Source organism: Microtus pennsylvanicus, chromosome 11 (assembly GCF_037038515.1).
Source record: "Microtus pennsylvanicus isolate mMicPen1 chromosome 11, mMicPen1.hap1, whole genome shotgun sequence".
NCBI classification, from domain to species: domain Eukaryota; kingdom Metazoa; phylum Chordata; class Mammalia; order Rodentia; family Cricetidae; genus Microtus; species Microtus pennsylvanicus.
In genome coordinates, this window is record NC_134589.1 from 50612534 (window position 1) to 50629985 (window position 17452).

Below are 17452 nucleotides of genomic sequence, written 5' to 3' on the forward strand. Positions count from 1 at the left end.
TTGTTTCTGCAGAATAAATGCTCTTTGTTTTTACATACTACTTGAGCCTGCGGTCTTCCTTCAGCGATTCTCGAACCCTTATATGGGAAATGTAATCAGAGCAAGCAATAGCCTAGACTATGAGCCGAGATGTTCAAGGAACATTCGTTCAAGTTGTGTGGTGTGCCACTTCATGCAGTGCCAAGTACTCATGCTGTGTGCCCAGAGCCACAGGTGCACACAAGTCACGTGGTGCAAACCATATGAAGCACTGCAGGTTCAGTGCAACAGTGTGAATTAATCTTAGCCATTGCATATGCACAAACCTTTTGGTTCTTAGCAAAATATTGCAACCGCACTTAGTTCTGTCATCCTATGGGAGATGGGATTCACAATTTAAGAAACTGATGTACAGTGCTAAGATGGGTGACTGAACAGCACTCACACCAGACAGCTCACAACTAAAGCCATGGAACATCAACTCCACGGGAACCAGCAAACTATTTTGGACTCCATGGGAACCCACACACAGCTGCACATTAAAATGCATATTTTCACACACACACACACACACAAACTTTTTTAAATTTTTTAAAATAATGATAATTCACAGTTGTCTCCACTACTCACCCATCTCCCAGAAGTATCTATCTCACCAAATCTCACAGTGGCACTTGAGGCTTGAGAGGCTGTGTGTGCTTGTCCTGAGTGTTCCCATTCTGCTCACCTTCCCTGTCACCTGCTTCACAGCTTTAATGCCCGCCCTCTCAGGCAGATCAGGAAGGCTCATATTATCGCACAGCCCATCTGTATTTTCAGAAGGCACTGGTATGGACGGAGAAAAAGAACATGCAGAGCAAGCACACTAGTAAAATTGCTATAACCAAAATCACCTGTAACATTGCCAAATGTGGATGCAGATGCCATAGATGCGATCCTGGGGCACATAGGTGTTTTCTCCTTGGCCCTCAAGTAACATGCTCATTTAGTTGCCACTGGGTGCCAATGGGAATTGCTTCACACATCTCAGGAACTGCATGTGGAGGGAGGGTGGCTATGCTTTGCCATCTCCGGCATCAAGAGTCAAAAATATTCAAAGAATTTGGAACCTGAGAGCCACTTACTGAAATGAGTCTGTGGGCTGGACAGGCTACAGGGAGGAGAGGAAGTACAGAGATCCAGAGCACAAACCTGGGAGATGCAAGAGTTTTTGCTAAACTGGGATCTGTTGGCAATCTTGGGAGGCTGTGCTTTAGAAAAAGAGTGAAGTGAGGCTCAGACATGAGTCCTGCACTCAGGAGGCAGGGTCTCCGCAGGCCTAGAAGAAGCTCTCAAACATGATTCCTCCTCCATCCCAGGCAGAGATTTCTCAAGAGGAAATGAGCTGGGTAATGTGGAGCCTCCACATTACCTTCAGATGAAGAACATCTAGCAGAGTCTCTTATGCCTGATTTTCTGAGGACCCAGTCTCTTTAACTTTCAAAGAAGAGGATTTCTAGCTGAGGAGCCTTGGCCAGGGACACACACATCAGTGAGCCACATAGAAGAGTAGGGTGGGTGGTGGAAACACCAGAGTCCGCAAAGCAATGTGAGTTATGGGAAGATAAGTGTTGGCATGACTGCACTAAGCCATACTATAGCAGACATGGGGACCTGTCCTGAGAGCCAGGCTCCAGGCTCCAGCCCTGCTTGGAGAGTCTGCAGGCCAGCTCTGGGGTGGGACGTTGCTGGGTTCACCAGTGTGCTTCATGTGCCTGCTGCTGTCATAGCCTTTCCTGCACCCCCCTCCTGTCTGACATGAAGCTGCAGGAATAAGGGTCATGAAGGAGAAAAGTTATATGGGAAGACTGGGGATAAGGAATAGAGAAGACAAAAGCAGCAGCTGGGACCAGCAAGTCTTGCTTAAGCTGATTAATTAAGTCAAGCAAGCTTACGAGGAAGTACATACCATCTGAGGGATGGTAAGGCAGAGAGCTAAGTCAGACAATGTGTGAAGAGAACTCAGGATCCATCAAACACAGCTGCCCAGGGGGAAGAGTCACTTCCCCTGAAGCTACAACTTCAATTCCTCGGAGACACTGGCTCCAGTGTCAATCAGGCCTCACCAAGCGCACTCTCCTGGAAAAGGACAAGGAACTAATATTCCATTTGTCCTTTCAAAAAGCCTCTGGGAAAGTCTTGGGTGACTCTAAAGCCCCACACTTGCCCATGTTGCTCTTTGGTTTTCTCTGTGTAATGTGTCCTTCCTGCTGAGTTGTCTCTGGATTGTTCCCCCTGTATGGTGCCCATGGATAAGAGACTTCTAAAGATTCCTCCACAGGGCCTAGCCTGAACTCATATGAGCTCTTGACTCCTGCTCTGTGCTACCTCTCCTCATCCTACCCTCAGATACAGTGATGGCTGAAGGATTGATCTCCTTAGAGTGGGACACTAGGAAAGGAAGAATTTGAGGAACACAGAATAGTGAGTGTCCTGCATGTTCCATCCCTGCATCCTTCATCCCTGTCCTTAAGAGGGGGAGGGGGAATGGATGCGTGCATTTATCAGATCAAAACCAACCCGGTGAGCTCCCCCTCGCCCCAGCTGTGGGGCAGGTGCCAGCAGCTTTGGTGACTCTAGATAACCTCAGGTCAATCGCATGCTCACCCCCCCACCCCCCACCCCGTGGCGGTGACGACCCATTCGAACGTATGTTCCTGGCAGCACCAGTTACTTCAAGAGGAAGATGGGCATTGAAGAGGCTCCTTATGGAGTTGGTTAGCCATTTGGGCAAGAAACTGCTCTTGCCTGGACTGATGCATAAACTGGACATAAAGAACCCGCAGAGAGAGGACTGTTGAACTTGCCTAAAGATAAGATGATCCTTCGGGGTTCCTGATTCATGAAAGGGTCTACGAGACATTCTGCAGGATATAGAAGAAAATGACTGAACTGTCTTTGAAATTCCCTGCTTCATGGAAAAGTCTGCTGGATACTATGGGCCTGAAGGCCAGATATGGATGCCCCAACGGTACAGAGGAACTTTGGATACTGTCCAGGCAGCATGATGTCTCTGTGATTTCTAGAGTTTTGGAAGTTGCTTATTTCTTGTTTGCTTAGGTAATATTGTATTCTTTTGGAGTCTTTGATGGAGTTGAAGAATAGATAGATAGTTATATAGTTTTCCTTTGTTATGATAAAAGATAAAATAGATATAAATATTGTAACTGTAATTCTTGCTTGATAACTGTTTTGTTATATGTAATTTTACTATGTTAAAGTGAAAGCCTTTCCTTTTTGTTTAAACAGCAAACAGGGAAATGGTGTAGGAGGGTTTTCTTTCTATGTGTTGCTTTCATTGGTTGAATAAAGGAAACTGCCTTGGCCTTTTGATAGGGCAGAATTTAGATAGGTGGAGTATGAATAATGCTTTACTAACTTCAAAATTTTTAAATGCCATTGAGGCAGGGATTTAAATGCCATTGAGGCTGCTAAAAGGCATGGGACTTTGGGGAAAAAAATCTGCTGAAGTGAGTCAGCCTGCAAAGGATATTTTAACATCAGAATGGAAACCAAGGAAGGTGTTGTATTGGAACTGAGGTTATGCTTATGTTTCTGCGGGAGACGGCAAGCTGTAAAAGAAGGATTTAAAAGCCTTTGAAGTGGGTGGCTGATTCTCCTACCTGGGGAAAGCTTAAGGAATTGTCTGATGAAGAAGAAAGAATAGTTCCACTGGCCAGGGAACCTTTGAATGCTACAGTTTGTTCCTTGCGACGCTGTTTGTAGTAACTGTACAGGTAACAGGGACCAAGTATGCACAGGGGGGCAATATTTCTAATCCCCCAATTAACATAGGAGTAAATTGGGGAGATTTGGATATCCCTGTGGTGGCTAATGAATCTTCTTGGCTACCTGGTCCTTATGACAACGGAGGGCCTGCCAAGCCTATGGGCGAGGTTAAGGAAATCATAAACTACACTATAGGAGTGCAAGAAATTTCTATTTGTATGGGAAATGGAATATAATGTCTAAATATAACCTTTCAAGTGTGGTCATCTATAGTTAATGCTACCCAGGATTTTCGTAACTTTTACATGTTTCATGCATCTGGTTTTAGAGGGCAGGAGATTAATGCTACTAGTTCCTTAAATCTTCCATTTTGTGAGATGTGGGTTACCAATAAGGAATCTGACTAGGTACACTGGCAACAATGTAAAAGTAAGAAACCTCGGGTGCTTATTAATATCTCTTGTGGAGAAATTGTTGATTGGAGCCCTTTGAGCTTCCCTAAGGAAAATATTCTCACTCAGAATTGAGACAGCAATGGTATAATTTAAATGGAACTATGGAAATCAGTTCTATTGTTAATGAGCCTATCTGATGGCCTGGAGTTGAAATCCAAGTCAAGGCCTCTCTTTGTCATATTATTGGACCGATTATTACTGTGGTTACAGGAATTACTGCATTAACTCCTGTAGCTGCTATGCCTTGGCCCATGCATCATAAAGAAATTCATACTGTTGAGTTAGCTAGAGACAGACGTAACCATTCTACAGAACTTTGGACTCAACAGAATAAAATAGATAAATGGGACAGTTAATGAGATAGCTGATTTGAGACAAACTGCAATACTAATGGGAGAGCAGGTAGATATGCCGAGGGAACAGATAAAATTAAAATGTGATTGGAAAGTTACATCCTATTGCATTACACCTTTAAAGTTCAGTAATAGCAAGTGTGACTGGGAAACGGCTAAGATGCATTTGACGGGTCATCCTATTCTTCTCAAATGATTTATGGTTTACAGAAAGAAATTAAGGAAACCTTTTCAGAAAGATTACCTGATGCCTTACAGATGCCTTAGCCTCTTTTAATCCTGCCCATCATCTTAATAAATTTCTTGTCCTAGCGATTGCTATCCTTGTTCCAGCAATAATAACTTTATCGGCTTTAAAATATATTTTGGCAAGGCTGGAGACATGGTTCAGTGGTTAAGAGTACTGACTGTTCTCTTCTAGAAGTTCTAAGTACAATTCCCAGCAAATTTGAGGTGGCTAACAACCATCTGTAATGAGATCTAGTGCCCTCTTCTGGCCCAGCAGGCAGAACGCTGTATGTATAATAAATCTTTTTTTTAAAATGCATGTTGACTTATTTGCTTACGACTGTAAAATAGAGAGAGGGCTGTATTTATTGTAAGGCTACATAATCTTCAATGTAATTAATTATACTTAAACAAAATGAGGAGACATAGTAAGGGATTCCACAGAGCCCTTGCACATGGCCTGCATTTTGTAGTGATAAGACCTACGCTTTGAACAACCTTTGTATATATCAGAGATTGTTATCTGAGCTGCTATTTGAAGGAATTACAGAGCCTTAGCATAACTTACTCTTGGAGTACCTGGCAAGCCAGGATGTCTCATGATTGAGTATTGCTTAGGCAAACGGTTCCTTCAAACAAGCTCCAAATAAGAGATTTTTGTATGCAGAAATTGGCTTGCTAGAGGTGTAATTTGTGTAACAATAAAGCTTCCTTTAGCAATACAATTCTTTTTTATTATTATTTTTTTAGGGAAAAACATGTTTTCTTTCATTTCCTTTTTTAACAGCACCTGTAAAAAAATAAATATATATATGGATGGATTTGTGGATGTTGGATTATCTAAACATCAACTGCATCACATTAATAGTTACTGAAGGCAAGGTAGGCTACACAGGATAGAATTTTAAAACTAAAATTATTCATAGCAGCAATTTTTGAAAGGTGATTTTATTAAAGTTATTGCACTTGGTCATTTTATTGCTACAGCACAAGGCTATTCAGCTGTAACACTTCTCAATTCTGATTGTAACGATCATCTCATTCTGCTCATACATTTCAAGTTTAAACGTAAGCATAAACATTCATCAAAAAATCCAGAGTACTTGGAGCGCTTTCTTGAATGTGACCACTGTAGGGGAGTGTTAAACCAGGCCCATTCTCTCTGCATCTTCCAGCTTCCCAGTGAAGTTTGCACAGCTCTACGGAGGTGACAGCTTTATAGTAAGAAATGAGCTTAGTGGTCACAAGCACACCAAAAGAACATCGAAATCCCATAGAAACGTAGAAGTATTGTGTTTCAAAGAACAGCAAATCTGACATTCACTAGTAATTTGGCAATGATAGATTCGATGCTGTCTCATCGAAACTCATATATGGGGAAGATTTACCTCAAAATAGAAGTTATTATTAATATAATTTTGTGATATTAACTTCAGGAAGAATAAAAGTTCCCATATCTGGGGCAAATACTGGCAAATTATTAAAGGAAATCATTTTTTCCCTTTAGTAAGTTCAAGCTTGCTTGTTTTTTTTCTGAATTCTTCCGTTAATGTCGGCAAAACAGACGTACAGAATGACTTCTCCATTCTGACTGAGAAGGCGAAAGTGTGCACCACAGCACCCTCTGCCGTTCTGACTGCACAGGCGAGTGCAGAGCACTCACTATCACCACCATCACCACCAAAGGAAGATTGTTTCCTTCTTACCTGGGTCCCTATATAGCACAGGCTGGCCTCAAACTCATGGTTCTCCTTCCTCGGTCTACAACCTACAGGCATGCAGTCACCATACATGACTACAATAAACCTTTTAGTAGCTCACAATTATTAAAACATATGTGTTGCCAGGGCCAAGATCACCAAGCAGATACATGATGCATAATAGTTCAGAAAGGAACTGAACTGCACAAATTTAATATACAATAACAGATTGTGCTTCTATTTTCCTTACTCATGATTATATCACATAAGTTCAGTTTTCTGTTACCTTTTTCTATAAGAATTATTTTCTCATTTTTTTACATTTCAATTAGCGTCTGTGAGCTACATATTTGTCCAGAAAGCATACATTAGTCACTCGCCTACTGTTGAATATTTACATTATTTTTCTATTAAAATAACCTTCAATGGGAAAATAAGAAAGCTTGACCTGCTGGAGCCTTTCCCATCCAGCATTGTGGAGGAAGACAAATCGTCAGTGTGGAAAGCAGGGGGTGATATCTAAGATGGGATGATTTACTTTTATCTGAAAACTGTCATTAGGAGCTAATTTATTAACAAAAAGCAAATTAATTCATTTGACTAATTTTTTGTTCATCAATAACCCCTCATTAGATGAGCTTAGACTTGAAATGGTTAAAACGGCTAGGCACAGTGGTGTGTCGGTCATCCTAGCACGCAGTGGGCAGAGGCAGGGGGATCAGAAATCTAAAATCATCTTTGCTACGTAACAACGTTGAGTCCAGCCTGAGCAATATAAAACCCTTTTTCAAACAACCAAAAAAGCTAAGATGCACACTTGATGTACAGTTAATGCTGTCCCTAGAAGTTAATCAAGTGTAATTTTGTGTTGGCAATTCTACTATTTTCTACTTCAGTTCTCTTTTATTTGAAGCAACACAAAAAAAATTTATTTAAAAAGATTTTTCCATTTTAAGATTAAAATGTAAAGAAAAAGTATTTTTTAAGAAGTATGATACCAGCCGGGCGGTGGTGGCGCAGTCCTTTAATCCCAGCACTCGGGAGGCAGAGGCAGGCGGATCTCTGTGAGTTTGAGGCCAGCCTGGTCTACAAGAGCTAGTTTCAGGACAAGCACCAAAGCTACAGAGAAACCCTGTCTCAAAAAATAAAAAAAAAAAGGAAGTATGATACCTCCAATCTGACATTCATTTAATTTAATAAAGTAAACCTTAAAACCTAGCTTGATTTTTAACAAATAATACAATTTCCTCATTGATTTTAGACATGTTGCCCTACAGATACAAAGTTTTAAATGTTTGTTTGGTCTGAACCATACCACCCTGAATGTGGCTGATCTAAGATGTGACGCTGAAAAATGACTAAGCATTTATTCTGAAATGATCTTCAACATGGTCGATTATATTTGCTTCTCATAATCCATAATGTCACTATTTGTGAAATACTAACACTCTTTTAACATTTACATAAGTAACAATCCAAAATATCTCTAGGAGTTAGCGTGTTCTAGTAGAGAAATTATGTCTGTAAACCCTGAGTTTACATTATAGCTTTCCCAATAAATTTCGTTCTGAATTTTTGAAAAGATCTGGGTTTAGAGGCTTTGCTTCCTAAGGTTATCATTAGTGAAAACTAAGGGAAGGCTACAAAGAGCTAATTGTAAGATCATGAAATGAGTAATATTTAGAACTGTAGAATGGGCACAAGAACACAGCCGTAAGGCTGGGGTTTACACGATTTAACATGTGCTGCAGTGTCTAGGCACAAATAAGAATCAGCATGGCATTTTTAGATTCCTTAGGCCACATGAATGAGAACAAAGCTCGTATTTTCCCAAAGATTAATCCAGTACATTTTAACTAACTTCCCTTAATGAACCCTATAGTGTGAGCATTATAGAACACCCGAGAAGTTTAATTTGCTTTTATTATTTCATTAACGATGCAGTACGCATGGGTGAGGAACCTGGTAATTAGGAACTCCTATTTTACCATCCAATGTACAAAGGCACAACAGTGTACTCCTGGGTAAGAAGCTAAAAGTGTGTGTGTGTGTGTGTGTGTGTGTGTGTGTGTGTGTGTGTGTGTGTGTGTCTGTGTGTGTGTGTGTGTGTGTGTGTGTGTGTGTGTGTGTGTGTGGTGCATGTAGTGCATTATGCAAGTGTATGTCCTTATGTGTTACAGGAAAGCAGTGGTTCTAGTTACTATAAAGCTAACCCGTCCATCTCGAATAGTTTATCTTACAGCTCATTTGTAAAGATAGTACAATATTTATAGTATAGAACCCTTTAAAAATAATACAAGTTTCGATAAAAAAAACTATTGTGAACTTTCATTCCTTTTTATACAGATTCAGTAGTATTTTCAAGCAAACAACATAAATGGTTGCTATCCCAGCACAGTAGGAAATAAGGCCTCATTTCTCATATTTGCAAATATATATACACATATAGTTGTCATACTCCCTAACTTTTTGGTAGATATCACAGTTCGTGTCCTCTCATTCTTCATCACAACACCACATCTGCTGTCTTAACAAGTCAGTCAAGTTCACAGTGTTGCTCCTAAATCACTGGAGCATTAAGAACACTGGGTCCACACCACCTCAAGAAGACAGAACAACTTCAGCTTTGCAATTTCCACCTCTAGATTACTCCGCATGGCCTTCTCTTCTATCTATTCTTTGCGTAGCTTTTCCAGTTCTTTCCCATGATCCTTTTTCAGCACATCTACCATACACAGTAATTCAGCAATCTGGGCTCTAAGTTCATCCAAAGGACTTTTTTCCCATCCTGTCTCTGCTTTAGCTTTGAGTTCTAAGGGAGTTAGGGAAGCAGTTGCATTTACTTTATTTTTTTTTTTATTTGTAACAACTGTACTTTTATTTTTCTATATCCTCTAACTCCAGAGTTTTCTTCCCCCCCCCCAAGCTACATTCACAGCTGAACCACAGTATCAGGAAAGGCGCCTTGATGAAAAGATCAGGACAGGAGCTCTGACCATTCGTCAGTGTTTTCCCTAGAATAATTAAAAATGAAACCAAACCAAACCTAAAAAGAGCGTCTTTCCTCATTTGTTGTTTAAGCATGTCTCTTGTGCTGCGTCAGTAGCCAGAACTTCAGTTAGTTTATGAAATGCAACACCGAACCCTTGTGTTTTCTGGGAGAAGAAACTGCAATGACGTGAAGTTGAGAATGTGGATACCGCCTCACTCACACACACTCATTCTCAGACTGTGAAATCCCCCACGCGCCTTCTAACGGGCACATGTGCAGTACCAAGTGCAACGGTACAGTGAAGGTGGGCTCAAGACCCGGGCTCCATCTTTCTCCTCAGTAGCAAAGGCCAGGCTGCCTTTTACAATACAGCCCCACAGCTGAACCCAGGTCCTCCTCTCCCAAACCTGTCATCCCATTCGGCACTGCCAAGACAGGAAAGCTAGTTCTAGCCTCCCCTGGGAAGAGACAGCTTTTTTGTTTTTAATAAGTAAGTAAATCCATTGTTTCTTTGTTCCAAGATGGCTGATGTTATGTTTGTCTACAAAGTCAGTGCTGACTTAGCTCACTAACAGCGCTGCTGTTGTCGGCTGTGGCAGGATTTTCAGTGTGGTGTTTTCAAGCCTCACTCACTCATCCTCTCATTCCCAAACATTCAGCATCCATGCACACTCCTCACTTCCGGGTTTTTTCAAAAGATTGGAGATTTCCAGTGGGGGTCTCAGGTCATCATCCCAATGGTACCAGATCAAGCTTGGTTCTTCAGCTTCTTCAGTTCCTTTGTTGCCCACGTAGCAAGGGTCTTTGCTTTGTTAGTCTTCTATCTCCGTCCTTCAGTTAATAGTTCATGGATCATTGGCCTAGCTTCTACTAATTTCAGTACATCCTTCCCAAATGCTGTACATAAGTCCCCTATCAGTCCAGCAGCACACGCTACGACTCCATCTGTATGATCCTCGTCTCCAGCAATGTGATCAATAAAAGACAAAATAAATTCTACTCTGGGTTGTACCAGCATTACATCCGGGTGTACGTTTTCCTGATCTCCCTTCAATCCTTGGACAATTCCTGTATAAGCTTCCAAGCAGCTTTCTCTTAGTTCATTCAGATAATCCACCATGTCGAAGTCTGACTTGTCCACCTGAGCTTGGGAGGCCTGCTGCAGAGTATTCAACACAACCTCTAGGTATTTTTTAAACTCTCCACCAATAGCAAGAGCAATATCACCAAACACAGACAGAATCTGTGGCTTCACGGACCTGTGGACATTTTCATTCCCCAAGTTCTCCAGGAGCAGCTGCATGACCTCGTCACAGAAAGGTAAGATATTGGACTGCAGGGCTCGGCACAAATCTCCCACTAAGCCAACAGCTGCCAAACACACCTGGTACTCAGCATAATTTTTCAATCCAATACCCAAGAATGGTTTAAAGGCCTCCATGTACTTGAGGAATTCACCACCCAACACTTCCACCAGTGTGCTAACTGCCATCAGGGCATCTTCTTGCACTCCCCCAGACCCAGCTGTGCTTTGGAACATCCTTAAGAGGGAGGCCATGACCACATCAGAGATCTGCAAAGCGTCTTGATGTTGCACTTTCCGGAGCACATTCTGAAGAGTTGCACACAGTAGAGACTGAAGGTCATTGAACTGAATTCTGTCTGATGTGCTCTGGATATGGGACTCCATCTGAAGCACCTGCTGTAGTCGTTCCATAATGACCAGGGTGGTCTTCTGCACCGCAGGGTAACAATCCTTGGCACTATTTTTTACAATTTCCATTAGAGATTCATATGCAGAACTTCTCAGGTTGTTCTGGTGTCCATCAGGCTTGTCTGTGGTCTCCAACAGCTTCTGAACTATCAGCTCAAATGAAGAAGACAAACAATAGGTAGCTGGTTCTTCTTGATCATCGGCTACATCTGCAGCTTCATAAGCAGCTTCAGCCAGACTGGAAAAAGCCCAGCACACATTTGAAGCCACTCTGGGTTCAGCACTGAGGCCTTCAATCAGACATTGCAGCAGGGGAGCCAAGTAGACATCATTGATGGCAGCTTCAGGGAGCAGCTCACAGATCCTGCCCACAGTCCAAGCTGTTGTGTCTCGAACAACTACACTGGGGTCTTTCATTAATTCTATTAGGGTGGGCATAGCCTGTATAACTAATGGTTTGAGCTGATTAGGTTCTGGTCCTTCCAAGATACTGCCAAAAGCCATCACTGCTGCATCCCAGTATCACCAGTCAGGGTTCTTGATGTGTTCTTTAATGAAGGGAAGGACATGCGGCATAATGTCATCTTCACAGCAGGTAGACAGAAGCATGAGGCACACCCCAGCTGCTTTACAAGGGTTCCAGTCATCGTCGTCATCGTTTTCATCCTGTTTAGTTAGTGTCTGTGTGAGGATGGGAACCAGGTACTGTAGTGCTCCCTTGGCATAAAACTTGCTGGTATGCTCGGGGGGGGGGGGGGGGGGTCCTTGTTCTGCTGCCTCTGAAGCCTCAATGGCCAAATCCATTTCCTCATCACAGACGTTGGACCAAAATTCTATTCCTTGTAGGGCCACCTCATCAATGTCACTTTTCATTGCTTCAATTGTGATTGCAAAAAGGGCGGGACCCATATATGTCTCCATGTACTGGTAATACAATGACATTATCTTCACTAGATTCTGTAAAGCAGCCACTCGTACCCTTGTATCTGGACACTGTGTGGCTTCACAGACCACTTGCATGATAAAGTGCCGTTCGGACTCTTTGTCAAAGTTTGCTTTGATGAACTCCAGGGAGTTCAGGAGTGCATTAGTAGCTGCTAACTTCACATTGTTACTAGGCTCCTCTTTTCTCATCCCTTGTATTATGGCAGTCAGAATCTCATTGGATTTATCTTGTAGCTGCTCTGGGTCTATGTCTTGGCAGATGTAACCAATAGCTTCCAATGTGGACTCCTTCATGTGCTCTGTGCTGTTGGGGTTTGTGACATTGGCTACCAGCTGAGGAATGAGTTCTGGCCATTGGTTTACTGGGATCTCTGCACAAGCAATACCAGCTACACATTGCGAAGCAGAACTAGGCCGGTAAGTTTCTGTGCCCAAAGTCTGTAAAACATAGTTCTTGACTTCCCGACGAGCATTAGCATCAATAGCAAGCCACCTCTGCTGGTACTGTGCCTTGATATCTGGATCTTTCGACGTCAAAGAGTTCTTGATTTGTAGTCCAGCTGCAACTCTGGCAACTTGACTGTTTCCTGGATTTGCCAGCACTCTGGACAGTTCCACGAGGGACGTGGGCAGGTTCTCTAAGGCCGCACGCTCCAGGAACTTCTGCGCAGCTTCCAGCTCCAGCCGATCCGGAGATACGGTCTTCTCGAGAATGGTGATCAGCTCCACGGCGGAGGTGACGGCGGCGGGGACTCCTCCAAAGACGACAGCCCGGCCTCTCAGGCGGCGGCTCCAACTGGGGATGGGGGTTGGGGGTCGGGTGGGAAGGGAGGGTGGGGTGGGGGGCGGGGGTCACCACAAGCCCATTCACCGGCTGCCTCTGGGCAGGCGCTCTGTCTCCCCTTCCTCCCCACTCTTCTTCCTTCCGCCCTCCTAAGGTGCTAGGCGGCAGCAGCTGCTCCTTTGGCAGCGGGGGAGGGACCCTGGGGGCAGCTCAGAGCGCCGCTGGTGCTCAGGCGGCAGAGGGAGAAAAGAGGAAGGGCGGCAGTAAGTGAGAGGCGGATCGCTGGGAGGGAGCAGTTGCATTTACTTTAGAAGCACTTGCAGGTGTTGAAAGAGATGGCTCTGAAGAGTAGCGTGTATCCCTTTTAAGCTCCACCGGCTTTAGGTTATCACCATCTTCTTCTTTTGGTAACTACAACATTTTTTCTGGTCTTTGAGTTGGAGAATGTCCACCATTGAAGCATCCAGACAACCTTCTTCCAGGCATCTTGGGTCTATTTGTACTGAGATGTAACAAGTTCTCTGAGGAAGCTATGTCATCAAAATGCACAGTGTCTGTTCTTTGAAGTATCTGGCTAACAAGGCATCAAAGTCTACTGATTTTGGCCTGACTGGCAATTGTTCAGGATCTAACTTTGGTTTTGATACTGTCTCCGTTTCAATCTTTGAAGAAATTGTAGAAAGTTCTCCCTTAATTTTGGCTGCTGGAGGTGGAAGAGGAACTAGTTTGTCTGGTCGCTTTTGGGTTCCAGGAGATCTTAATAAATTATTGGCTTTGGTAGGTAGGGTGGGCTTTTTAGGTGGAACTTGAGGAGTAGCTGGCCTAGAAGGTTTTATATTCCAGTGATTTTTCATCTTTTTCTTCAGACTTTAAAGGGAAAGCTTTCTTCTCTGCAGCTAACAGGTCAGGCTTTGGAGCTGGACCCTTTGCAGAAGGAGGTGATTTCTTTGGTTTTGGAAAGTCTTTATCTAGTTCACTTGTCAGAACAGTGAAATTGTCTGGAAACACTCCTTCTTTGCCATTATTTCACCCTTCCACCAGCCTGCTTCTCCAGTGTCCTTATTTATCAAATGGATTATCTCCCCTTCTTTAAAAGTAAGTTCATCTTCATTGGTTCCTTCATAAGCAAATAATGTTCTACAATATTCCTTAGCTTTACTCTTGCCACCAGTGTCTGGTTTGTCACCTCCACATTCTAATTTCTGGACCCCAGTGACTGCAGAATTAAGGGCTTTTCTGGTTTTTTGTTTTGTTTTGTTTCGTTTTGTTTTGTTTTGTTTTTCTCTTCTGTTTCACTACTGGATGCTCTTGTCCTAAGTTTCACAGAGCCTTCTTTAAAAATATCTCTAAACCCAACTCCTTGGAAAACTTTCTTTGGCTGTGTAATTGATCCAGAATCCCTCCCATTTCCTGGAGGCAGTAATGGTGAGGTAGGGCAGTCAAAGCTATTTCCTATTCATCCTGAGCTTCGTGAGTTTCACCATCATCTGTGAGCGGCTAACTCTTTCACAAAGTTCGAGGGGGAAAGTCCCAACTTATTGTTCAGGGTTCTGCTCCACCAGCCTTCCTCCACCTCTTCATTAGTATCAATGATACCCTCACTCTCAGCACCAGTTCGTCCTCATTTTATGGAAGGTAGTCAAAAACTTTACACTGACGCTTTTGTGTCTTCTTAAGGGTTTTGATTTGTGGATGTGGCTGAATTCCTCCAGCTGGAAGTCCGTAAGTGCTGATTCGCTGTACAAGACTCGATGGACAAATTGTTATCCTTGGGTTCCGTCTCTCGCTTAATTTCCTTAACAAAATTATCAGGTGAAGGGGCGTAAAACGACCAGCAATTAGTATTAACCAGACTAGCTTTAATATAAAATATTCAGCTTTAATAATAAAGGGAATAAGGGGAACTTACAAAACCAGGGTTCCAGCCGAGCGCAGGAAAACAAAGAGGAAGTGGGGAGCGCACCTTCAAGATTTATCTGTATTCTTTGGCCATAGGGGAACACACCCCCAAGACAGAATGTGATTGGTTGAGCTTCCCCAACAATCAGGGAATATCCCTCTTCTCCCATTTAGTCTCCTTCCAGCCATCCTATTCCTGTAGTTTTCTCACATTTCTGATGATTTCCCCAACTCGAATACTTAATTCATCATCATGTACAGCGTCAAAGTCATACTCCACCACATAGTCAACCATGCTGCGGCTCTGGCGGGGAGAGTGCGACCCCTCGCGGGGCGTCTTCTGTGCACCCATTCAGGCACAAAGGGGAGGAGGCTCCATGTGCCAGCTAGCGCTCTCTGCCTCTTCTACGCCCAGCCTCGGCAATAAAGGAGACTTTTGCAAAGCCAAGATTGGTCAGTCCATCAAGACTGACGCCTCCTGCTACTTTTGCTGAGCCTAAATTACATTTTGAAGTGAGCCTTTTTCTTCAAATGACCCATGAAAAACGGAACACCCACAGAGAGCTAACTGGGAATGGTGTGGGGTTTTGAAGCCCTACAGGCCACCCCCTTGACACACCTCCTCCAAAAAGGCCTTTTAATCCTTCCCATACAGTTCCACCAAATGGAAACCAATCATTCAAATATATGCCCCTGTGGAGGCCATTCTTACTCAAACCACCACAGCATCACATACACACACACACACACACACACACACACACACACACAAATTAAGAATAAGAAAGAGCAAAACAAATCTCTCTGGACCCCAGCTAGAAGGCTCAGCAGGGGAAGGCACTGGTTTATAGTAACTTTATCTGAACCGAAATCTCCATCTTGGAGGGAAACTTGTTAAGACAGAGGATGTGTCATTGTTTGGTTTCCATTACCGTGCTAAACACCATGACTGACCACAAGCAGCCTGGGGAGGAAAAGGTTGATTTCACTCTACAGTGACAGTTTACTGCCTTTCCTGAGGAGACAGGGCAGGAACCAAGAGCCAGAAGACTGCAGCAGAGGCCCTGGAGGAGGGCTGCTTACTGGCTTGCTCTCTAGGCTTGCTCAACCTGCTTTCTTAAATGGCCCAGGGCCACCTGCACTGGGATGGCATCACTCACAGTGGGCATGGCCCTCCTGTATCAGCCATGTTTTCTCAGAAGAGAAGCACACAGCCGGTGAAGGAGCACTAACCCACTCCAGCTAGTGGGTCTGGCAGGCCTTGCCCTTCTCCCCAGTTCTCTCTGCCTTGGTAAAAACCGTTACTTTATATTCCCGCAGCTACCGCCCAAAGTTCATTTCCTTATTGTGCCAATCCCTCCTCTCGAGGCTGACTACCAAGAGCCAACTAGTAAAATATTAAAACCCAACAATCAAAAGCCCCCTTTGACTCACCTAATTAACATGTCCAATTAAAATTAAACACCTCATCCTATCTCAGGGTTTCCCCTTGAACCTTTATAAACCACCATTTTCCTACCTTGCCACCTTTCTATCCGGAGACAGTTCTTTGTCTTCCAGGACAGATATCCCTTCCCCTTTCCTTTGTTACCCTCTTCTCCCTCTTTCTCTAGCTCCTGTCTTTGCCTCCTGTCCCTGGCCTCTGTTCATCTGGGGCAAAAAAAATCTCCTTTGTGCTGAGAACATGGTCTAAGAACTTGGTCTTGGGAGTCTGAGCCAATACTTTACATTTAAACAGGCACCTGCCTTGAAGCCTGATGTCCTTACACAGTTACACATGGTAGAAAGAGGGACCTGAATCCTAAGAGCTGGCCTATATCTTGCACATGTACTCCATGGCATGTGCACACATACCACACACACACCAAACATACACACACACACACACACCACAAGAACACATCAAACTCATAACATTCAGACAACACATGCCACACACAGATACACACACGCATACACCACAATCACACACCACATATATACATGCATACACATACACCACACAAATGCACACACCACACACAAACACAAATAAATAAACATTAATATTAAAGAAATAACCATTTCTCAGAGACTGTGAGCACCTCCATGCTGTTATTGTGGGTCAGGCACTGACTTGAGCCCGTGGGATATAACAATCAACAAACATACTTTGCCCTGTCTTCCAAGAGTTTCCATTCTCTTTGTAGGTAGAAGTGACAGAAACAGATCAAGTTTGTGGTGGTGTGTGATAACAAGTATTAAGCAGAAAAATAAAGGAGGGTAAATTCTGAAAGGGCAGTGCTGTTTCTGAAAGGGGGTAGCAGTCTTCTACCTAATAGAAAGTCATCCCGAAGGAATGATGAAGCCAGTGCAAAGGAGAACAAGTTCCTAGTGTGTTCAAAGAATATGAAGGTCAAGCAGGTAACACACAGCAGTGTTGCAAGGAGAGCCAGGCCACTTGTTCATCCGGCTAGCTAAGCCCCAAAATAACTACACAGAAATTGTATTAAGTAAAACACTGCTTGGCCCATTAGCTCTAGCTTCTTATTGGCTAACTCTTATTCTAATCTATTTCTATTCATCTATATATTGCCATGTGGCAGTGGCTTACCTGGTAAAATTCCCAGTGTCTGTCTCTGGCAAATGCATGACG

The 17452-nt window shown here is 43.3% G+C and overlaps 2 pseudogenes; both read right to left on the reverse strand.

Annotated features, from left to right (window-relative positions):
* Positions 1 to 8968: 8968 nt before the first annotated feature.
* On the reverse strand, positions 8969 to 15186 carry LOC142860492 (CD2-associated protein-like; annotated as a pseudogene).
* LOC142860491 (importin subunit beta-1 pseudogene) lies at positions 9380 to 13091 on the reverse strand (annotated as a pseudogene).
* Positions 15187 to 17452: the final 2266 nt, after the last annotated feature.